This window comes from Rhea pennata, chromosome 7 (assembly GCF_028389875.1).
Source record: "Rhea pennata isolate bPtePen1 chromosome 7, bPtePen1.pri, whole genome shotgun sequence".
Classification (NCBI taxonomy): Eukaryota; Metazoa; Chordata; class Aves; order Rheiformes; family Rheidae; genus Rhea; species Rhea pennata.
Genome location: NC_084669.1, coordinates 38265184 through 38289958, shown reverse-complemented (window position 1 = coordinate 38289958; position 24775 = coordinate 38265184). Strand labels below are relative to the sequence as shown.

The 24775-nt window shown below is 39.5% G+C and overlaps 1 protein-coding gene across 14 annotated transcripts in view; it reads right to left on the bottom strand.

Annotated features, from left to right (window-relative positions):
• The window catches only part of PCDH15 (protocadherin related 15), a 599229-nt gene that overhangs the window by 442589 nt on the left and 131865 nt on the right, over positions 1-24775 (bottom strand). Inside the window, exon 4 of one of the 14 annotated variants that reach the window (XM_062580810.1) lies at positions 20142-20217. The exons of the other annotated variants lie outside the window; for them this stretch is intronic. The gene's annotated coding sequence lies outside the window, so the exon portion shown is untranslated. The remainder of the gene's footprint in view (positions 1-20141; positions 20218-24775) is intronic. 14 annotated transcript variants of the gene reach the window in all.

The following is a 24775-nucleotide window of genomic DNA, read 5'->3' as shown; positions in this document are numbered from 1 at the left end:
TTAATGCTTTCAAATTTCTTATATAAATACGGATTATAAAAATAGATTATATTCACAAAAATACTTCAAAATTGTTGCTTTGTTTTCTGTTTTGAAACAAAATGTTCAAATTACATCCATAATGGCAGTACAGACAAGTCTCTAGGTAGTGACCTTTCAGAGAAGAAAAAAATGTAGTATTTAGAACTGCAAGCACCAGCTTACAATGTCTCAGTTTCAGTTTACTCTTCCTCCAGGTCATGATATTAATACAAGTTTAAAAAGCAACTCAGATGAGAAAAGGATGCCAAAGGCTAATCCCAATTGCAAGGTCTCTCATACTCACAGACCTTTGAGGTAAACTGCCTACATGCTGATGAATGGACAGCAGTGTCAACACTCATTCATCCCAATGCAAGAGCTGCCCTATGATGAAGAAATGGGAGAAAAGTGACTGTCTGCAACATGCTGTTACCCTAGACCAGCCAGCAGTGCAGCAGTAGACCCTGAGCAGCAGGAGACCCTGGATCTGGAGCCAGGGAAATAGGATTGGGAAAGCAGAACATCTCAGATACGAAGACTCATCTTGCGTGGGAAGTACTCTGTTCTGGGCATCAGCGCTCATCTCAGTACACACAGCTGAAGCCAGGAACAGAAGCAATGGCACTGATGCAGCCAAGATGGTAGTGAGACTACACAATGCCACTACACACTATGCCCCTAAACCAAAAAGCAGCAACAACACTGTTCAGAAAAAGCCCAGGCAGCAGTTTCAAAAAAGTGGCTGAGATTAAATAAAACAGCATTAAGTATGCTGTGTCTTCTATACCATGCACTGTGGAAGGAGAATGGACATACCAAAGCATATATTATAATATGTGTACACAAGGAAAAAAAAATCCACTGTAATGTGACAGGACACGAACACACTGTCAAAATGTTCACATACGTTCAAAATGTTCACTTAAAGAACCACCCTCTGTTCTCTTTCATTATGCAAATGGTCCATATTTTCCCTTTAAACAACCAAAAGCTCTCCTAGGGAATGTACTTTTAAATATTTTAAGCTCAGATACTGCCAGTTCTGTCTCCTGCTGGCTAACCTCCATAGCATTTCACTACATTAAGCATGTGCACTAAGATATTTGCATATGCTAAGTTTCCTTCTGAATTAAAGAAACTTTAAAATGCACCTCATGTTGTATAGTAAAATAATAGTGTATCTGCCCCTATGGTACCTAACATTATGTATTGCTTTTCAGTTTAATCATTTGTGATTTATTAGATTGCAATGGAATTAAAATAAGTCTACCGTCACCCCAGGACATAAGCAGGTTGATGATTTGCAAACTGGGGCACAAAATATATTCACTATGCAGACTTTTATTGAGAAAAAAATAGACTATGGAAGAAAAGAAACTGTACTGAAACACACTGTAATACAGAATGATTCATTTTGAATTGCCATCCTTGTTCCAAAAATTATTAAAGGCCCACCTATCTAGCTATCAGTAGTACACCTGACTACAACTATCTTTATTAGTCAAAGTTCCTTAGAAATATTTCTATTAATTATTAATACAACTCAGATTTTCAAGTTGTTCACAGTCACAAATTTTCTTAACAGAGGGAAGAGGAAAGAGTAGTTTTTGCAGACAAAAAGGAGCAGGGCAGTTAAGCCATGGGCCTTGAGAAGTGAAACAGAGAAAGCAGAATACCAAAGGAAAAGAAATACAGAGCAATTATCCTAAATTAAGTACATTTTCTCCATGCAGTGCTTAACGTACAGTAGGCTGCTGACAAATAACAACAGTAATTACATACTAAGCTGTAAAGACGACCTTACGCTATAATTTAGTCAATGCACAAGCATCCTAGTCCCATCAGTCACATCCCATCCACATCTGCTGCCACCTTGACCTCTAAGTCTGGACTAGGGACCTTAACCACCAAAGAGGGGATTTATTGCTTCTTATAGAACAAGTCTGACATTGGGACAGCAGGCAATCCTGTACGTCCACTTCTGTTTTCTGCTAGTCTCACCACATAAAACTAAAATTATCATGGCTTATCACACACCTGACCTGTATTTTCTGGCTTCCTTAGTCCTCAGTTCCTGCTGGGTGAAGAGAAAAAACCTGTCTCCGGATGACTGAGTGTCACAGATCTCCTGCATGGTTTCTCTTTCTTGCTGCACTTCAGAAAAATCAATACTTTAGCTTATACATTTCTATTTTTAACCCCTGTTGTGTAACAGATGCATGAGCTAATATCTTCCAGCCATCTACCTGCTCATCTACTGACCTTAATTTTTATACTTGTTAAATACACTACTATGCATAAGCTGTAGCAATTGAATCACAAAACCAAAGCAACAGAAAACACGCTTATGCTCCAGTATCCAATTTCACGCACTAATAAAGACAACACATCCTTTCTCCATGTTACAGATGAGTAATTGTTCTTCAGGGGGTTTTTGTTTGTTTGTTTGTTTTTAATATCAGAGAGTCAGATGATCAAAGCAAACGTTTATGATAGTATGGGAAAGGTTTGGTTCCACACAGACTGCTAGACATACTGAAATACCTAAGAAAGTCTGGAGTTTGAACAATATAGTGCAGCCCTCCCCTCTACCCTTCAACACTTAATACAGCTTTGCGTTGCCTGGATATGGCCTTCACAAGCAAGGGAAATAAACCTCCTGCCCTGATACCACTCCCTTTGAAATGATGCATTCTCTGCCTCACTATCTTACATGTTTTAGTTCTTAATCTACTCTGATTTAAATACAGAAACAACAACAAAAAACATGCTGAAGTGAATCTAAAATGAATGCTTACTGTTTGGCAATAGTTGTATTTCCTCTATCGCGTCTTGACTTACCTCTTCTCACTACATTTTGCCTATTGCGAGTCTAGATGCTGGTGAGATTCAGTTCTTAAAATGTGTCACAACAACTCCAGCAGAACTGACACTCCGACCTTCAACTCTAATTTGCTTGCAACAGATAGGACTATGTTTTGATAAACTCAAAAAAAGAGTACTGATGTTTTCTAAAACAAATAAAAAGTATTCAGTTCTACTGAATATACAAAATCAGATTCAACAAAAAAGGAATGCTATTTAAATGGCTTGTCCTCTAAACAAGTTAAGAAATGTTTCTTTCACAGGGACAAAACCAGTACTGCAGTAACGCAGACGAAATAAGTTCTGCACTGACTCCAGAAAAAATGCCACCATTTCAATGTGTGGTTTCCTGAAAAGTATAAAGTGAAAATCGGTTTTAATTTAAAAGCATAACATTTCTTAATAAACTGGGGCAAACAAGACTCAAAACAGATTCACATCGTTTTCAGAAATGCAGTTAATTTTCACTACAAACTAAAATTAACATTTTCTACTACAAATTTTGAGAACCTAAATTACAGGTAGTACAATGAGGAACCTAGGGATATTCCTTTTTTTCCTCCCTTTTAGTTATTGCCACCATTAATCAATTTAATGCTAACTGAGTCCTCGGAAGTATTCTGTGCATTAATACTTAAGAGTAAATTAATCATCAAATGAATCCAAGACTATCAATATTGTAATTTTTTTTCCTGATGGGATTAAAAATACAGCACCTCAACCATGTTTTAAAGAACACACATTTGTTGTAATTACGTATACTATGTAGACATAAGGACATTAAAGAGTTGTATTGATAAAACAATATAGGAATTAACACTTCTCTCCCCAGATCAATGTTGCTTTTACGAACAGAACATTTTTAATGGTCTTTTTTTTTCTTTTTCTGCTATTAAAGTGTCTACTTATAGACAGCTGTGATGCTAAAAGCATTATATCACACAAATATAAATACTGAAAGATGACTACAGCTACAAACAGACTAATATATGTATTTCCCCCATCACCGTGCTCACAGATTTTTTAAAAAATGTTACTCGTGATAGCGTCAAAAATGGATTTATGAGAAAGGATAAGGCTCTTCTGGGTAAAAAAAATTTTTAACTGCACATTAGATCAGAAAAATCAGAAACTGAATCATCTTTTACATTCTTTAAGCACAAAGCAGCTAATACGGCTTCCTCTCCATCAGCAAAGGTAATCTACTACTTGAACAGAAGAAACAAATCTTGGCAGAGCTGGGGCAGCGATTGAACAAGTCTCTCAAAACTCCACAAATCCATCTATCCACATGTGAAATGACAGCTCATGCGGCAGCAAATAAAATTCATTTCTTACAGCAATGCAAACAAGTGGCCAAAATATTGAGCAATTGGGTATCTTACACAACATGGAAATGGATGAACACCATAAACTTACTTAAAAGGCTAAACGAGCAGAATTATTTGAAATAGTTACTAATGACTCTTCCAAACAAAACTGAGTTTGAACAGAGAGAAGCTTGTCTGCCATCTGACAACTGCCTTTCTTTTTCTTTCACCCTTTTTTCCTCAGTGCAGTAAGTATGAAATACAGAAGACTCTTTAAGTAACTTCACTTCAGAACAGTGATTACACAATAACCTTAAACATGGGATCTGCCAAAACCCTGATGGTCCAGAGATGATGCCAGGAGACTGATGCTTTCGCTTGCTGCCCTGTGCCCTTGAGAACTAGCACCTCCTTCAAATTAAGTGAAACGTGTCTCCCTGATAATATGGTGGCTTAATGTATAATTTCCAGTGTCCCGAGACTGCAATGGTTGCAAGCCAAGATACTTCCCAGAGTATACTAAAATCACCTAGAGAATTTTTCTCCTGCTCCTGCTTGCCTTGCTCAGGCTAGAATTAATTCTCTGCTCCTGGTAGGTCAGAGTCACCTGGAAAAGGGATCCTCAAGCTGTACCAGTCAGCACAGCATTAGACAAATACACACCGGATCTACATTAGACACAGCCCAGCACCAGGCCAGGAGCTGGCACTGTAAACATAGACAGCTCCCACCGTTGTCACTGCTGATGCTGGTACCCAGCAAAAACACTTGGCAACACTAAAGAATACACACATATGGGAGATTCAGGGTTTGCAAAAAGAGCACAGCACAGCTGTTTACAGCAACCTTATCCTGCACCAGGCCAGATTCTTTTACCAGAAATCCTAAGTTTCTTTCTGATCTTTCAACCACTCTTGCACCTCAGTGCTGCACTAACGGGTCTACGATACAGTCAGTGGCGAAAGGATCGCTTTCTTTTCCTCTTCCTTTCTTTTTCTAGCATTATGTTTCCATGCAATCTGTGGAGTTCACTGTGGCAACATTTGGTTGGCCTGGTGGCATGGAGGGTGACATTTAGTGCTGCCATCTGGCAAGGCTGAGAATCTGTGCCACGATGGGGAGGGGGGCACAAGAGGAGCGCTGCAGAGGCCCTCTCCCCGATGGCCCGGCCCGGCCCTCGGGGCAGCGAACCCTGCCTCCCGCCCCTCTCTCCAGGGCACGTCTGCAGGTCACATGGCCACGGCCCCCCCCCTGGATCTCGCAGGCTCTGCCCTGGGCAGGAAAGCGGATGTCTTGACAGTGTATTCCAGGAAAGAAATATCTTAAAAGTTCCCTTATTTTCCATTAACTCCCTTTAAGTACTAGATCCAGAGGTTTCTTAAATCTGGACACTATTATCTTTTGTCTTTGCTCTTCTTAGTGGCCTCTATTTCTCTCTCTCCTTCTCTCTGGTCACACAGAATATGATCAAAAAGAAAACTATGATGTACCTAACCATCATAAAAAAATAAGCACAGCTATTGCTACGTATACACACCTAAAAAAGGACTAGCAGCATGTCTGTGTTGACTACCTCAGAAGTGTTACAATCAAGTCTGTGATGAGGTTGACTGAAGGTATTTTTAAAACTCACCGTTATACATCCTAATTTTACAAAATGTATTGTAATGCAAGGCCAAGCAACTAATCCAGTCTTTCCGAAGACACTCTTCTTTCCTTCAGAACCTTTCATGCCTAGCCCCTATAAAGGATATGTATTCCTTTAAGTGGGAATGATTTCTGAATGAAGCATTTCAAACTCATTTATGTTTTAAGTAGCATATATAAAACTTGACTGAAAGCTATAATTGATGGGCATTCCTAGCTTGCCTTTGCATCGCTTTAAAAAGAAAAATAACCCTTAAAAGGCAACTATTTATCTGAATTCTTAAAACAGAGGGTCCAAATTTTAAGAGTTTGTGAGGACTGACAAATGCTATTGATAATGTCCTACAGAGACCTTAGTATAAAGCAAATAACATCATTGGTAATCATATAGTGGAATAAAAACATGAGCGGAGAGACTTCTCTGAATGACCAACATCACCTCTGAAATCAGTATGTTTCACTGTTAGCAAACAAATAATACCAATAACTAGCACTTCCATTCTGAGAACACATAAAGAGAAGACTGTTTAGCCATGACTGCTAAAAGAGACAATTTTGATGTTCAGAGGTATATTAAAACACTTTAATATTAATATCAGGAAATAAAACAATTAATGCATTTTTTTTAATGGAAAGTCACTCCATGAAAATTTTCCACAACAGACTTTTTTCAGCATTAGCAGCACCAGCAGTCAAAGTCAGTAGTACCTTGACTGAGTGCCATACTCAGTCAAAGCACCTTGCAATGACTCAGACACAGCAACTTATCTTTTCTAAGCTAATTAAAGGGTTTTTCCTCTGTGCCTGAAGCTATCTAATCATGCAAGAAGTATTCCCCTATCATTAGAGATGACTCTCTGGAATTAATTTTCGGTATGATGCAGACTGAATTTAGTACCTGACTTTTTAATTATAATAGTTAGATGCAAATCTTCCTAAGTTTTCAGTGTAAGGCTTTTTCTAAGTCATGATAAAAGGAAGAGGTTAGCACGATAATAGATACTGTCCTGAAAGCAAATCCATAGGCATGAACATTCAAGGATTTCTGAAGGTCCAGATAATGTTTGGGGCATATCTATAAAGCATTTAAAAAGATAGCTATAAGTTGATACATATAAATAGCATGTCTGCTTTTTGTGTCTGGTCAAATAACTCTCCAGGAAATGCTGGAATATCCACTTTTTCTGTTGTTTTTTTTTTCTTCTTTACCACAACTCCCCCAAAACTAGGGGAAAAAAAGTACCCTGAACTTGCAGTCTGCTTCCCTGGGAAGTTATACATGCTCACTTGTACCCAAACATTCAGAAGCATGCCCTTATGCTTCCTCTTGTCATGCTTGCTCTAGCAATGTCAGGGTTCATAGCTTTGCTATGAAACTCCTGCTGCTTTGGGGGACTTCTTATCCAACAATTTAGGGCCCAAATCAGCTTTTCGGGATTTGGGGTTTTTTTTCTCCTACTAAAAAAAAAATCGATGTCCCACTGTTTACTTATGATGCATGCATTCATCAATTCATCAAGTTGAAGTCCCAGCTTGGTATTTCTCAAACTGTGCATCACAACTGGGTTCAAACAGTTCGTAACAAATCATTTCCTCCAGCAGGGTGAGTGGATAATGAACAGTAATCGCAGCTACAGAAGTGAATACTGCAGCTCCCCAGAAACTTCACTCTTATTCCCCATAAAAAGTTCCTGGCTTATGTAATTCCCAGCTGTTCCCATTGCTACCACCTGGGTCAAAACCAAACTAGTTGCAAGGAAGAAGATCACTCAAGGCAAACAAGCCAAAGAGAGAAGACCTGGGGTGTATCAAGGAGGAGGTCTGATTAGCCAAAAGGTTGAGAAAGCCTTGTTGCCTGACCTACTTCCATTTTTCCATGTACATAGTCACCTAGCTAAGCAAATAATGAAGAAATTGCGGAACAAGGATAAAGACAACAGTTTTTTTAAGTCCATCACAGACTTCTGGTATGATTTTCAATAACTCCTTTTCCCTTAGTTTTTCTGAGCTATTGAATCATGTGTTTTCTCCCAATTCTGGCCTCAGGCTTTGCTCAGCAAGATTAGGAAAGCCTTCCAGGATTCCCTAATGAACTGCACCCCAAACTGGCTTCTGGATGGGGTATGTGGCTCTTTCCCTATGTAACTTGATGAGAGCCTAAATCTGCTCTCTTCAGGCCTGCAAATAAAGTAGCTGTTTGACCTCAAGAACAAACTAAGTCCCTCTCCTTCAGATCCTGGTAATGCACTTGCCAGGACACCCACCTCCTGGCGAAACCATCTGCTGCTTCTTGTCTGGAACAGTCTAAGGCTTACCCTTTTATCATCTAATAAATAAGGCACACACGCACCAAAAAAAGAAAAAGAAAAAGCAAATGTCATGTAGGACTCGCGGGAGATGCATGTTCAGAAGAACGCAGGCTTGCTGTATTTCTGTGCTACACTATTAATAAAGTATGCTTTTGTACTGGAAAACTACAACCTAAATCACCAAGGGAAAGCATTTCCCTTTGTACTGCACACTATTTGCCCTATTTGCCAGTAGTGGAACATGTTAGCTGCTGAAGCCCTTCTAAGTGATCATCCCACAGCCTCAGCTTTATTTTCTGCCAGGATTTTCTTTTAGATGCTCAATAACAAGTCCTCTGGTTAATGCCATTATGCTCTTCTCCTTAAGCTCCACTTTCCGTTGCAAAGTAATCAAAGTATTCACATTGCCGTGAGGTCTGCTAAATAAAGATTTATGAATGCACTGAATACTGTGTAGCAGTACACTTCTTCAATGTTTTATCGTCTGTGCAATTATTCTGAAGCTAATAGCAGGATCTTATTCTAACCAGTGCACCAGGCATTTTAAAAATGACTGAGATTTCACCCTCTTTTGTTATTTATACTGGACTTAAACTGAGCAATTTTGTCTTCACAAAAGGCAAGTATAAGCCAAATGATTAAACAGCCAGAAGTCCACACATATCTAACACTGCTAAGTAAACAGACTCTAATAGTCATGCCTGAGATAAATACATGCCTGTATTTCATTTTGGCAACTTATCCTTGTATTTTTTTGCTTTTTACAGAAACAGGAGCAATTGGAAAGGGCAAAAATCTTCCAAGACAACTTTTAATTTCCTTCTAATTCTTCACAATAAACAGAAATAACATGCTTCCTTTTGATATGCTAAATTAGATAAAAAGTTTTAAAACATAACGTTGATTGATAACAGCATGAAGATAGCAACATACCGTCAATCAGTTTCAAAGTCCTTTACACGTTTTTCCGGAGACTTAAGTCTGGAGTTTTCAGTTATTTCAGGAAAAACTTGTCACAGTCAGTATTTAGGTTGCAGAGTACATTCCAGTATATAAGTTTCTATTTTCTGTTTTGTTGATCTGGAGATGCTCTGAGAGAGGAATTGCTATTAATTTCCCTGTGCCTTTGAAAGTCAAAAGAGACAATGCTGTGGGAGCTGAAATAATAATTTGCTCTGGTATTCCACAATCCAGCTGCAAAGAACTGCCATCTCCTGTCCATTCTTTGTGTAGGTGGGGATTTTTTCTTTTTTTTTGGTGTCATTGTGAATAGAAGCTGAATGGGGTCATTCTTCTTTAAAGGTGTGATCATCCTGTCCCCAGCAATACCATGCTGTGTTATCTGTAGGACCTTCCAGGACAAGCAGACAAGGCCAGGATCCCCTTTCACCCCAGCATTTCCAAAACGTTGTAAGTGGCCTCCTAGGACCTTCCCCACCACAGTCAAGGTGTTCTCCCTCAGCCCTTCCCAGCGCAACAGGAGAGACCAAAGGAAACACCTTTCCAGGGCTGAACTTGTTATCCATCTCTTCTTTTCAGGAAGGAGATGACGAGCACCAGGCTGTTCCTGACCATTTCAAGCCATCCGGCTTCAGAGCTGCTCTCCTCTGCGGCTGCAACGCTCCTCTGCCCCCAGCTGAAGTGGCTCCTGATGAAATGCAAATGCAGCACGGGTGAACTCAAGGCTAAAACTCTGACGATGACCGTAACGCTCCTTTTTACTTGGTACTGCAACTAAATAAGTAAGTACAAAATGCTGAGTACACAAAACGTCCTTTAGTGCAGCCGTATCGCCTCAGCAAATAACTGAAAGCCTCTTGGCATGCAATGCACTGTGTTTTCCATTGTTGAAAATTAGCTGCTGTTTTGAATAGGTGAGGTCAGCAGGAAAGCACTCGTGACAAAACATCTTTGCCGTTGCATAGGTCGTGGCATCTGTGGACTAATTTTATTCCTCTGTTTGTCAGCAATGCCAGTGGGGCACCAAAAGTAGGAAATTTATGGAAATACCAAGTTAGTAAATGATACTGAAATAACAGCTGAAAGAAAGTGATTTGGGCACTCTGATAGAGGTCAGAGCACCTTGTGCTTAAAATTTTCATCATCAGCAGGGTGACAAATGTAACAGCTTTTTGAAGCAAAGGGGATAGCAACAACAAAAGCAGATGCTGCCATCATTTTTGTTTGAACAAATGCTTTATCAGTCAGGCAAAGACAGAGAATATAATTCAGACTCAAGTACTAGAAAATTTAGAAATTTTTTCAGAAGTGACATTGGATCTTAAGTGAGCCGAGAAGTCAGGAGAGGAAGACGTAAGTGGCTGGGAATATTCAGTTATAAAATAGAGATGATGTTCTAGCAGCTGTTTGGTGGTCTGGATTTATACTAATACAAAGGGAGAAGAAGAGAGAAAAAGGCGTAGCTGTAACTGGGATGTTAAGGAGACACAAATGAGAAAAAGGAGCTAATGCCAGGATCCAAATATGGGGTGCTGAGTTGATCCCACAAGAAATGTCAAGAATTTTGCCTGTAGGTCCTAGGGAGGAGAGGGGAGTGGGAGAGTTAAGAGATATGTCACCCATTGGGATAACCGCAGCAGGGAAACTGGCACCACTCCCACCAGCATCATCCTTCTACGCTGTTCACCCATTCTCGTGCATTGAATCCGATCAGGATTTTCTTTCCACTTCTTTTGCCAACAAAATGCCACTTTAGCCACGCTCAACATCAGTAGTTTCCACCACATACAAAGCTTCTCTCTTTCTCAGATATCTTTTAAAGCGTCATTTTAAAATGTCAAGGCACCTGAACATTCATGCTATTATCAAAATTGCCTTACCTGAAGTAGATTTTGTTTAACTCCATGTCTCAGACCAAATGTCTCACCACAAAAGTCAGGACATGCATCCTTCAGCAAAAAGGGGTTTGGTACGCCTCTATACACAGCAGAGAGTCAGCGCTGAGAAAAGCTGTGGGTCAACACGTTTGCCACGAGAAGATCTGCAGAAGCAGACTCAGATCCTATAGAAGATCCAGCTGCAGGCAGGCAGATTATTTTAGATTACGTCTAAAGATCCATTCCAGCCTTGTGATTACACTTTTAGTACTAACCCATTAGTCCTAATGTACAAAAAAACCCATTATTTCTTCAGAACATACATAATGCATGGGAAAGAAGAACTGCTTGAGTAGCCAGGTTTCAGCACTACTTTCAAGTCAGACACCACAGATCTGAAATTGCAGCACAAAAATTCTTGAAAGACTGCCTATTTTTCTTTGAATCTTTGTAGACTACTACAGAATTTAAACAAATAGAAATAAATCTTTATCTGGGATTGTTTTCATCGTAGTTGTTCAGTCTAGTATATTCCAGTATTTCAGGGCAGGATTCAGGCGCGCTGACAGTCTCGCTTTCCTGGCCTACTAGCACTGCTTCCTGCATGACACATTTTCCAATTTCTAGATAAAATGGCCAACTGTCCTACACACAAAGCAATCTGAATTTGGCGTCCAAGCCGTATTCTTGTACTGAGTGACATACATACCCCATGGAAAAACAAGGTATTACCTTTACAGTTACACATCATATATTAAGTAACCTTCACACAGTTAACACTTTTAAGAGCTCAACACTTCCACCTCAAAAAATACCTAATTCACAACATGTTTTCAGGTGCAACATAGGATCTATAACACAGGTACCGAAGAAAGGACATGCATTTGCATCAGCAAACATCGCATTTTCAGAGGTTGCACCAAATGGTGCAACAAGCATCCAGAACAATGTCACTGCGTGTAAGAGCGGCCGCATCAGACAAGCGATCCTTGTCCTCTTCTGAGTGACACAGGATTTGTTTCAGAAATATGTTTACACATCAAACATACATACCACTAAATATACTGTAAGAGGGTGCATTGGATACAAAGCATCCCTGACGAGAGCCAAGTGTTAAGCTGATTTCCCCTGCGGGATGTGCACGAGGTGAGCCCAGCTGAGCTCCTGAGCCCTCTCCACTGCCTGCAGGGATGAGCAAGTCCCTGCACCAAAAACCATGAGCTGCAGGAACATCCACAGCGTCAGATGCACGTATTCCCAAAGCAGATTCAAATGCTCTTTGCGCCAGAGTAAAGCTGAGAATTTTATGAGAACAGCAGTTTATGAAAGCTTGTCTTCTTTTGACACATGATTAAAAAAGATATAGAGATTATTATAGTGTACTGAATATTCTGACTTCTGCTCTTCAGTTATTTTTCAATTTGCCTTTCACAGACATGGGACTAGCTAGCCTAGAAACATCTCCCTAGTGCTCTGGGAGGGCTCTGTTCTTGGCTAATGACAGGCGAGAAAGAGACAAAAATGGCCAGAACAAAAAGTTTACCAAGAATGAAAAATTTACCAACTTTCTGAGTCAGGCTAGTAGAGGATCAAGCCAACATATTTTGCAGCAATGTTAAACATCAGATCAGAAAGAGAAATGCTGATCACATTTGCATCACAGACAAAATACTCTCATTCAGAATTCCTTAAATCAATTATTTCTCCCCGGAGAGCAAAGGGATGGGCCCAGGGGCAGCAAGAAGGGGCAAACATTTCTGCATGACCACGCTGGCCTAACGCCTAACGTTAGCAGGCATTTTTGGCTAAGCAAAATAGCTCACAGAAAAATTCACCTGAATTCACCACCGAAGGGCAAGATCTATCAAACTCTATGACTGGTAAAGTAACAACCAGAGCAGAATGGCTTCAGCTGTTTCTACCTGCCTTGCAGAGTACAGTTAAATAAAACACGTGCTTTACATTTCTATTCATTGAAAATATTAAATCAAATCTCAAGTGCCATAAATTTATACGTTACTTTACATAGTGAGATATGCTGACTGCCTAAGTGATTTTGCAACCTGATGCCTCAATTTCACAAAGTGCTTGTAGATGTGAGCAGTTTTGAAATGCTTTAATGCTTTTTAACCATGAGCTTTTCTTCTTCGTTTTGCGAAGCGGGTTTTGGGGGGGGTTTGATTTTCTTTTCCTTTTTCGGCCTGGTTTCAGGTGGAGCTAGATGACTACTGCAATTCTGCAGAGTAACATAGGTGGTCTCATCTCAAGTATGATACCTGTCCCACGTATGTACTTCAAATTAAGGAGAGAGGAATACTCACAACCTATTTAACAGGACAACACAGGACGGGTTTCATCTAGCAAAAGCAAGGCCAAGACAAGACAGCGTTACTCTCTAAACACAGGATGTGTGGGCAGGGCAAACATTAACTGAATTCAGCAAAGGGAAGCTCTTGCTGGCAGGAGAAAAATAAGGAAGCACAGGTAATTTAAAGCAGTACCTTCGGCACAGCCTCACTGCAGGAAGCTTAGGAACAAATTGAGTTACTCACTGTTGAACCCATATATGATTCAGACACAAGCGTTTTGGAAGCTGTCGCCCCAGGCAGCAAAGCCTGCCACTCTGCCTTCTCCGTCCGTGTAAAATCAGATGCAAACGAGCACAGCTGCAAGGGCGCCGGTGCAAGCGCCGAGAGCATTAGTCCTCAAGAAACCAGTAAGGTCCATCTCTTTCCACATGCTGACACAACCCGTGTTTTAAGTGTGTTGAGGCTGACTGAGGGAAGAAGTGCTGGAGCTTTATCCGTACGTATATATATTTTATACTTGCTACGCTACTGCGTTTCTGTCATTCAAACTTAGAAGGCATTTCTTTACAGCAGCATCTTGTAGATTATAAATGATGAATCTCACTCAGGTACTAGAGCTCACTGATCTGTCGTAAGTGAAAGCCCAATTGTGAGTGACCAGCAAAACAAGCCTCCTAAAGGTCTTTCCCAAGTATGAAAAGAATCAACTACAAAATTGGATTTGCACCCAATTCTCCCATTTGACAGTGGCCTGCCCTCTCAGAGAAGCAATCTGTTTATACTCTGACTCCTTTTCAAAGATATGATGTTATTCCTGACACCTACCAAAGTTACACATTCACGGTCAAACCACCAGACTTGAGTATTCTCCAAACAGAGCTGTCAAGCCTCAGACAAAAGGGAAAGCATCCTGCTCAGCTCCCTGTGCATCACCTTCACTCACAGGGGAAAAAAAAAAAAAAAAAAAAAAAAAAAAAAAAAAAAAAGAGAGAGAGAGAGAAAGAAAGAAAAAGAAAAGAAAAAAGAAAAAAAGAAAAAAAAAGGAAGGAATCTCTCAACTGCTCTTTGACAGACTAGTAAACGCAGAACATTTTATTATACATAAAATATGGGGTGTTTGCCCCAAGAGCTTTCTGCCTTACCCAGTGCAGTCCAAATAACAAGATAACAGAAACGCAGAGCAGAGTTACCGCTGTAAATTCAGAGAAAGCACTTACATTTACATGGGAATTGTGTCAGCTCTGTGGAGCTGAATTTGGCCTGCAGTTTGCTTCCTGACTGAGAATTTAAAATTTAGAAGAAAAAAGAGAGCGCATACTTGCTAGATGGAATGTGCACAGTTAGCTACTGGCCCCAAGAAGACATAAAAGCACATAGAAAGCAAAGATTGCAAAGAGCTGGAGGTCCATTTTCTATGAGGCATAAATCCAAGTTCCCTTCAGGGAACTACCATCTCACTAGGCACAACCCTGTTAACAGCAGCACAACGGTATTCGTTTGCACGACGACCCCAGAATGGCTCAGAACACTTTGTTCTGGTCCACACATACAAAAGCAAATGCAGGATCTGGCGCAATTAATTTAGCAGTGTAAAGACTGCAGATGACTCCTCGGAGCACTAACTGTGATCAAAGAGCAAAGCAGAAAGGAAACCCACTGCAGCACGAAATAAAGATGGAAATAGAAACATGTCTAGTCCTTTCATACACAAATAAAAATTGTCCTATGACAACTGTCCTTTGACAAATTCTGAAAATTTCATTTTCAGAAATTAATTTCAGGACTTCCCTCTTGCAGCATCTCCACTCTCCTGTTCCTCTGCCCATTTTCGATCCCTTCTTTTTCTTCTCTACACCGTTGATTTTTTTTCTTGAATTAGCTTTAGCAATCAGTAATTCCTTCCCTGCTCATTTGCTGTGCCGACTCTTCTAAAGGTCCTGTGCTGCATACCAACGCTGGTAAGGATGCTTTATGCTTATGACTATACGTACCTTCCATGCCAAAATCCTGTTCATTAGAAAACCCACCTGTGTCTAGACAGCATTTTGGCAGAGACACAAAGCACAGTTAAGATCCCAGTGCAAAAGTATCTTGCGCCCATCCTATTTCTATCAAGGTAGCAACACTAGCACAGTTTTTTGCAGTAAAGAGGAAAAGCTCCACTTTTTCTTCTGTTTCTTGGGGGCGGGTTTGTTTGTTTTGGTGGGGTGGGTTATTAGAGATATTTTCTTGCTTTATTGGATGATTTAGTGTAATGCACTTCATCAGGATACAGTTCAAGGAGAAGAGGAAATAAGTATTGACTCAGCTCCTGACTTCCAGTTATTGCAAGCAAATTTAAGAGGCAGCGCAGGCAGAGGTGGCCAAAGCACCAACAGCCTCCTTTCGTGTATGTCCTGACAAGACTTCATCAGCAGAAAATACTATCGGTATACAGTAAAGAAAGGCATTTAATACTACCCTGAATACTCAAGGGAGCAAAATGAGTCAGCATGGCTTGTTCGAGGTAGCTGCAGCTCTAAACCCATGTGCCCTTTCCAAAGAAAAGCAGGATTATGTCCCCAGACCTATTCCTGGAGCCTCCACAAAACATAACATGGGCAAATCCAAAGTACACAAAGCTTGGCGGGACGAGGGTTGTTTTTCTTTGGCTTGCTTCTAAAGAAGTTTTACTTCTGTTTAGGGGAAGGCTCTATTACAAGAGCAAACAGTCTATGCTTAGAATAACAGCAAAGAGTAGGAAACACCAATATTACATGCTCTTATGGAGTCTAGAAAACAGTTGTGAACTGATGCTTCTCTCTCCTTTAGGATTTTCAGAGTCTGTAATATTGCACTGAAACACTAAGAAAGAAATGAAATATCTGGCAACAGCTCTAGGCCACCAGCCAGAATGCTGTTTGGGGGGAAACGTGCTGCAAGGTCTTGCAGGATGTATTGTCCAGTGGCCTCCTTTCCTTTTTTCTTGCCAGAAAGAGTTAAGCGACATCTTATTTCTTTTTTAAGAATCAGTTAGAGCTTCCACAACAATTACACCACTCTGAGTGGCACAATATTGAAATAACCACTTCCAACTGCTCCCCGAAAAGGCATGGGGATTCGTGACTGTCTGTAAAGGGCAGGTGAAAAATGACTACAGAAAGCAAATATACAGTTATCCATGTATATGAATAGAAAATATAGATTTACATTCCACTAGAAAATATTTCTAACTCCACAAAGCTGGTGATTTATTAATATGTAATTTCTCAAGACTTTATAGTATTAAATGAAAGAATTAAGTACCACAAAACAGACATACTCTGCTGTTACTTTTAAGTTTACAAATATAGACTTTAAAATTCAGAATCTTTATTCTTAACTCCGGACTGAGAAATTTACTAATGTGGCACTGCATGAGAAAAGGAAAAAATTGGGACAAAAAGCTAGAGAAAAAGTGTTTCATTAAAAGAGCCTGTCTGCATTAACAGTAAAAAGAGTAGCAAGAATTACTGTGTGAAGAAAGGCTGGCTGGGAGATAGCCATTTCAATCAGGTATTTCTACCCTGAGCTCACAGCTTAGGTTTTATTCTGAAAAGCGAAGCAAGGAGCTAACTCCACCCCAGCAGCCCTTGGGTTCCCATGCCATTTCCTGTGCGTAAGAACGGCTGCAGTGGACCACACGCAAGTTAAGTCTTCCTTAGGGGCTTGTCTTTAACCACCGCTACTGAAGGGCAATTCAGGAAAAAGAAGGTAAGAAAGGGGCACGCACAGAGCGATTTTGTCCTAATCCTCCTCCTAAGCGTTTGACAAACTTAACATAAAGCCTCAAGATTCCTACTTCAGACAGATGTTTTATATCATTTTTTAATGAAAAGGTGAAGTTTCTCTTTCTCAAAAAAAATAATTAAAAAAAAGTTTAAGATCCCCAACACTTACAGCCAATTTCCAGCCTTCGTATGGCATAACTTGGCAAACACAGTAGGCAGATGCAGCATTTTGGAATGAGTTTTTCTGCCAGATGTTTCTGGGTCGTTATAGGTCTCTTCAGCGAGTTTCTTGGGCAGCTTTACTGCTCTGTATTTTGGCAATGTAGTTATCAACCTGGGACCCTACCTGAGAATCAGCTTTAGGCACAGGAATTCTTGCTCCACATTAAAAATGATTTTCTCTACAAGACCAAGACTCTGTATTTTCCTACATTTTGTCTGAGAACAGCATCAGACATAATTTTCTAAATATTATACATACTTGCATCTTTATATCATATTTTTATACATGCATACAATATAAAAGGCAAAGACCCTTAACATGACTGATTGACCGGTCAAAAATAACTGTGCATGTGAAATACCCAATGTTACAGATAGGCAGTAAAATCCATAATCTCAGAATCAAATCAACATGCCCAGGTTTCATTTGTTGGCGACTCCATTTGATATTTATGGCCTCCCTGCAAACTTCCACAGCATGAAAAGCAAGGAAAAATTAAACCACATTTCTTAAGTATAAATTCTATGTTCTAAAAAGTAATTGAGACTATGTGATTTCTCACTTGGTCACTGTGATAAATTAAAAGTAGACTGTATGTTCTACTAATCTGTTGAGCAAAATACAACACACATGAAAATAAACATGTATGCAACAGTCATCATCTTAAATATTTCCTATTTTCTTTAAAAAAAAACCTAATTAAATAATCTCTGCAAGCTCTGCTCGTTTTTCTTTCCGAACAAGTGGATTTCTTCAGGGCAGGCAGAATGCTGCTCAGCAGTACAGCCAAAATTGAATTTTCCTGCCCTAAGGATATTAAGAAAATAACCATTTCCCCCCCCCCCCCCCCCCCCATCCTCAGAGCAATAGCATTAAGTTTTGCGCTGCCAGTGGACCCCCTCAGCTCCGTGCTCTTCCGGCAGCATAGGGTTATCTCCTCTCACACGGAGGTTTCATGGCAGCTGGCAAATCCAGAGAAGTACAAAAGTTGCATGTACAGGCACCACTCAGCCCTACTAATGTGAAACAAAACGATGCAGAATGCCCAGTTCAGCAGTTACTAAGAATAAAGCAAAATACCAGGATAAAGCAGAGGTGCACAAAGTCAGCTGGTCCCACGCATGCTTTTGGAGCTGCGGAGAGGACAACTGCTTAGTACATAGGCTGTCATTTCGGGACTCCGGAAAACATCCATTATTTATATAGCCACGAAAAATAATGTCAAAGAAAATCTCTCTTCTCTTAGCGCCAAAATGCCCCATTTCCTATAAAATTTTCTGGTCTTTATGTCCTGCGATTGTTCAGGCTGCCAGCAACATCCGGCTTGCCTGGCATGCACTGTGCAAAAGGAAAGATGGTTTATGTATAATTAACACATGCAAACTTCTTAGTTTCTGGCACTCGCACGAGATTAATTATGTATAATATTTAGAGTGCTCAGATTTAAATTCTGGGCAGCTTCTGATTCTCATACTTGAGAGCACTAATGAATCATACTTTTACCCTGTTCGGCTTCTCAGCAGATGCAAGCGCAGAAATTATGCCGGAATTAAACTGACCCACAACATTAAATCACACACAGCAAAAGGTGGGAAAAAGATTTAAGTTATCACAACCTACTTAGCGCCCAAGAAAACGCCAGCAGCTCCAGCAAAGATACCGAGTTTGTTTTCAAGTGCAGCTATACAAAACTTCTTCCTTAACCACTACGCTAGGATATTTTACTGAAGTGCTACCTTGAAACGTAGAAAATGGGTATTTTCATATTGTAGATTTGTGACTACGGACAGTATTTTACAGTTTTATATTTCCACATTCAAAGGTAATACAATATATTTTAAGTTCATTATACACCTATAGGGTTGGGCGGTCCTGCAAAAAGCTCACCATTGACAGAGAAATTAGAAATATCTTCTCCAATTCGATACCTTTCTCTTTCCTACTTAAATTTGCAAAGGTCTTTCCCAAGAGAAGAAATTAAGCACAAGAATAACAGTAATTCTTAAATGAAGCATCTTAAAATGCTCCTGTCTTACTGTACATTTTTCTTCAATATACCTACTTCTGTTGCTTTGCCTATCCTACCTAAAGCTATCAAAATCCCCTTCCTCTGTCAGATGACAATTTCTTAAATCCTAACCTGGAAAGCTAATTTTACGACCAAAACATTTGACTTTTGATGCAACAATTCACAGCACAGAAACGTGTCTCACTCAGAAATTCCAGCTCACGTTAATGCTGCCATTCGTGGTATCCAGCTAGCATTACAAAAAAACAGCAGTATAATGGATAATGTTTTGTGTATTAGTAAACCATTTCAAGTGATTAAAAGCTGTATGCTTAATTTCACTGCAATATGTTCTTAACTAGGTTGTCTAGATCCTTTTAAAATACTGCATTAATACAAGAATCAAACTGACACTATGTATTTACCCTCACATTTATTAACCCAAATTCTTATCATTAATTCATAATAAAAAGTGAACCCTACCAAATGAGAAAAAGACTCAGTAATTAATCTTAGGAAAAAAAAACTGTAGAGTGACGGATTTTTTTTATTATTATTATTCCTTTGGACAAGCCCCTTCTCAGAAGTTAGGCTACTACAATCACAAAAGTCATTTTCAACATACTTCCTCCAAGTTCTACATCTGCTCCATAAAATTCTTTCAAGAAATAAATTTAAAAATAAACTATAATTAAAATAGGTATGTATCGCTGCATCTCTCTAACAGTTACTTCTCTACGGTGCTTAGATTTGACACAGCCAGGTTTCTCTTGTCACACACACTTCACCTTTTACATTAAAAGCTACCAATAAATATCGGAGTTCTTATGGTAAGGAAACAGAAGCTTTAACTTACTACTTACCCCATGAATATACGTGTATTTTTTCAATTAATAAGGATGCTGGAAGACATCAGTACAACAGTACACTTGTGAAAGGCTGAAAGGAATATAGACAAGAAAAAGATTCTGAGGAAAAAAAAAAAACATGAAGCTAGTAAATGGACACTACTCTTTAATAATCACTTTAAAGGTGCCCTGCTCCAGTTTGAGATCTTCCTTCCCTCTGGCAAGGAATGAAAGAGGAGGAAATAATGCAAGCTAATGAATAATTGTTCCCATCTTTTTTATATTTGTATTGGTCCCTACAGTCTGTCAATTCAAATGATCATAAAGAGCAATATGTAAGGAATATTTTGAAAAAACAAAGTGTAATCTCTGTATTTTTACTTACAAATTCCCTGCACAGACAGCTAATCTAAGTCAGAAACTACTTCCAAAATGAAAGGTTTTCTGTTTACAGTTGAGTGAAGTGTTGCCACAAACATAAAAGAAAATCAAAAAATAAACTGAAAGATCTCCACTTAAACTTTGTCAATATTGGCACAGACCTGCCTATCAGCACTCACTGTTTTTTATGAATAAATCTATATTAAGTAGCAAAACTTACGGTAACTATAGGATTCATGCAAATGCATCAATTCATCTGTTCAGCAAAACTTAACCCCTCAGTCAGTATCAAAGTGCTGACCCAACAACATTTGCACACCAGTATAGAAGAATTATTTTCATCTTGAAATAGTTCTTCCCTTCCAATTATCTTTCCATTACTAAAACCTTGAAGCATATCATCCTACATAAAGGAATTCTGGCTGGGGTAGAAATTCAATACACTGGAGAAAAAAAAGAAGAAAAAAGAAAGTTTCACTGCTCCTGGTTCACAACTTAAGTGCAACTCTCTCTTATTTCTGCTAACCGCCCGCCCCCCCATGTCACTTGGTTAATTTTCGTTACACCTAACTGCAGTTTCTCATGTGGTCCCCTGCAATTCCTGTAAAACATGCTCACTTTCCCAGTTTCCTTGAAAAAAAAAAAGAATTCTTATTCACTGTCCTGAGAGGGGGGACGACACCCAGAAGATTGCAGTGGAATACAACAACGAAATTGTCTAAGCGTCATTCATATTCCAATGTCATCTGTTGTTTTTTCTTAGTGTTTATGTTCCTCTGTCTTCTTTGGAGGGCAGTGCCTCTGTTCATTTGACACTGAAGAAGAATGAAGAATCACTCTTTAAAATGACTTTTACATTGACAAAAGAGGAAAAAAATCAAATAAAATGCAAAGGGGATTATAAAAATCAATCACTAGTTAAATAATTCATTTACTGAAATGTCACAAGGTTTGCATCTCGCAGCTTTATTCACTTGGGTACCACAGACTGGAATTTCAATACAGACCTCCACTTCCATAAGGGTTCTCCTTACACACAGTTCCTGCATCCTAGATTGCAGTTTCATTTATTTTAATACATTCCCTCACTCTACACAGTCAAAAATATTTTATAGAAATAATACCAGTCTTTGAAAGAAACACAGCAGTATCTACTGACACGCAATCTTTTCAAAACTACCATACAGGTGACTGTCAGAGCAACAAAGTAACAGCTGCTCTGTACCACGAAAGGAATGGCAAGGGAAGTGTCATACGTCCCCTGGAAGGTTATCAAGTCTAGCCCTGATTAACCATGAAAGCAACTGGGACAGTCCCGGGGATGTACCTGGCTGCTCAAGTCCCAGTGCTTATGTCTGCCAGGGGCAAATGAAGTCCCATCACACAGAGAAAAAGACTCTAACATTAAATGCCAATACGTATCAGTGTGAGTATAAACCAGACAGAAAATAAGCGTAAAACTCCTGTATTACGTCTAAAGCAATACGGGACTCCTGGAAAGCGCACTTTTCTGATCACACACACAAAAGCAATTTTCAGGACCAGCAGAGAAAGACGACCTGGAAGTTGGGACCGCTCGGGGCCCACGACCTACCCTTTGCTTAGCCCTTCAGCCGTAACAAGGCTCTTCTGCTCGACGCCTCTCCTCTCACTGCAGTCGCCACGGCTGGGCACTGAGGACGAGCCCGCTGCCCGGGCTGAGTCCGGCCACCTCCGGCTGCGGAGGTCAGCCTGCCCAGATGACCCAACGCACAAAAGATCACCCGTTACCATCGGAGATGCTGCATCCTTCAGTATCTTCTAAAAGTTCACTTAAACGACTGAAAGTCAAGGGAACAAAACCATATATCAAATAATTGCAGTTCCAGGCATCTCCTACATACTCAACAACAGCAATAGCCTAATAAGATTTTATTTTCTTTTGTTCTATGTTATATTAGTCTATTAACCTGCCTTAGGTGTTGAAATGAAACACATCTTTTTTTTTCCTATAATCATGGAAAAAATCAGAATTATTTCCACATGTTATTTGTATTTGTAAATAACATTCTCAAAAAAAATAGATTTTCTAGAGATGAGAAGAACATCAATGTAAAACATACAGCATTTCAGAGAAGTAGTAGAGAGTAGTAAGGAAAGTTGGTATTTTTCTCCAAAAAAAAAAGAGCTATTATTTATTATAACAATGTATCCTGACAGCTGAAAGAAAATTCCTAATCCATTCCCAACATTTGCATGTCCAAGTGTTTCCTGGAACAGTGGAAGTTTTATTTAAATGTGATGAAATCTAGATACAGAAAATGGATATAGCGGATATGGACAACCCTGTCAATATTTACAATATAATCCACATTTATCACGGCAGTTTCCTTATGATTTTTTCAGAGTAATGGTAAAAGGGAAAAAATGCATCTTTTATTGACCTGCAGTTCCTACATAACTGCATTTGTGCTCAGTTATCTTCTGTTAGACTTCATTTCAAACTATATTGTCCAAGGGACCATGACCAATAGTCACAAAATTAAAATGTCATCAGTTAAGAACATAAATTACTTGCTTTGGGAGCAAGTAATAGCAGAAAAGGTAAATTTAACTATTGACTCTGAGCTTCTCTTTTGCTTTATGCCTTAAAATCAGACACTGCAGAGTCATTTAAAAAACATTAAAATCATCATCATCATCTTTAACTAGATAACATGCATATTGGAAAACTGCATTTCACTAGTATACGCCATGTTTAAAAAGTAATTTTCATCAAATGCCAATTTTTCTTCAAGTAACTTAACTCAACATACCTAAAAGAAACTTTACTCAAATACAATGTTAAAAACATATTCAAAAATAAAGCTACAGCCCACCAACATACCTCACCAACTCTTGTCAAGCCCAGTCCCCCGAGGGCTTATGGTCTCCTGAATGTAGACAAGTCTTCAGTTTTTGTTTTGACTGATTGCTTGTTCCAACTAATCTAGTGAAGATTTAATTGTGCTCCTATGACTCCCTGGTTTAAAAGAACTTTTAGATTAAGAAATTTTCATGATACCAAGAGGAGGGAGAAAAAATGTGATGTTCAGCTGACAGCTTTCAAGATTTTAACACAGAATCCACCATGTTAACCCATCTAACATACTCCACACTACAGAGCAAGGTGTTTTTAAACATTTGCACTGACTATGCTGGCTAACAAAGGCAAGTTTCTTCCCCTAAGTCACCCAGGACCTCCAGAAAAGCCTCCCTTTGGTAGCTGTACTCCTCAGGCCCTGCTGTCGCTCTATCAGTACGGAGGAAGGCCAGTCAGCAACTGAGAAGGGAAGGAAACAACGCACGCATTGCAAAGAGGGCAGTGAGGCCAAGCAACTGGCAGAAAAAAAAAAGGAGCTTTTTGCATCAAAATGACCACAGATGCTAGAACCAGGGCAAGCAGCCCCCAAACTCGACACAGGAAACTCTCCGCTTTCCTCACCTCGCTGTGGCGCTGCAGAACCCTCTTTCTTCTGACATTTTGCCCTACTGAATATGAGCTGCCTTTTTTTTACTATATGCAAATGATTTTAAAAAATAATGCCTGACCTTAACTGCAAAACTGAAATAGGAAAAATAACCCCAAAGGGCGGTTGAGTTTTCTTCTGGCCAGGAGAACAGTCAGCAGACACCCACACGCTCCCTGTTTCTATCCAATTGAGCCTCTGTCAAAATACACAAGCAAGGATCATGATTTGAAAGCCGTGCATGGAAATTAAAAAGCATTTTCAAGTCGTGGAGAAACTTTGGAGCACTTGTTATTTTAGATGAGATTAGTTCAGCCATCCTGATCCAGCAAATGAGTACAGTCAGCCTGTTCCTCCTCAGTGTTACATGAAGCACAATGCTGCAAGGAAACGCATCTTGTCTGGCCCAAATGACTGTTCTGCAGTTATTTTCTATTGCATATGATTTTGGAGCAAGTTTCTGATTCCATAGGGATGTGATATTACTAGAAAATCTATTAAGTCCATAAACTGGAGGGACAGAAATGCATTTCCACAGGGAACAGATTTTCTTTGTAGGTTATTTAAATAGCCCCGATAAAATACCATGCCTGCTCTGAGATCAAGTCCTGACAGGATATTTACTTCAGTAACTCAGTAACTGTATTTCTTACACATTTCACATCAATTGCTGTTTTACCATTACTATTTTTTGCATAGAAAGTTGGGCATCCACTAAATATTACAGAGGTTTTAAATGAACTTCTCCCAAAGATCATAAGCACCCACTTGAGCCTGTGT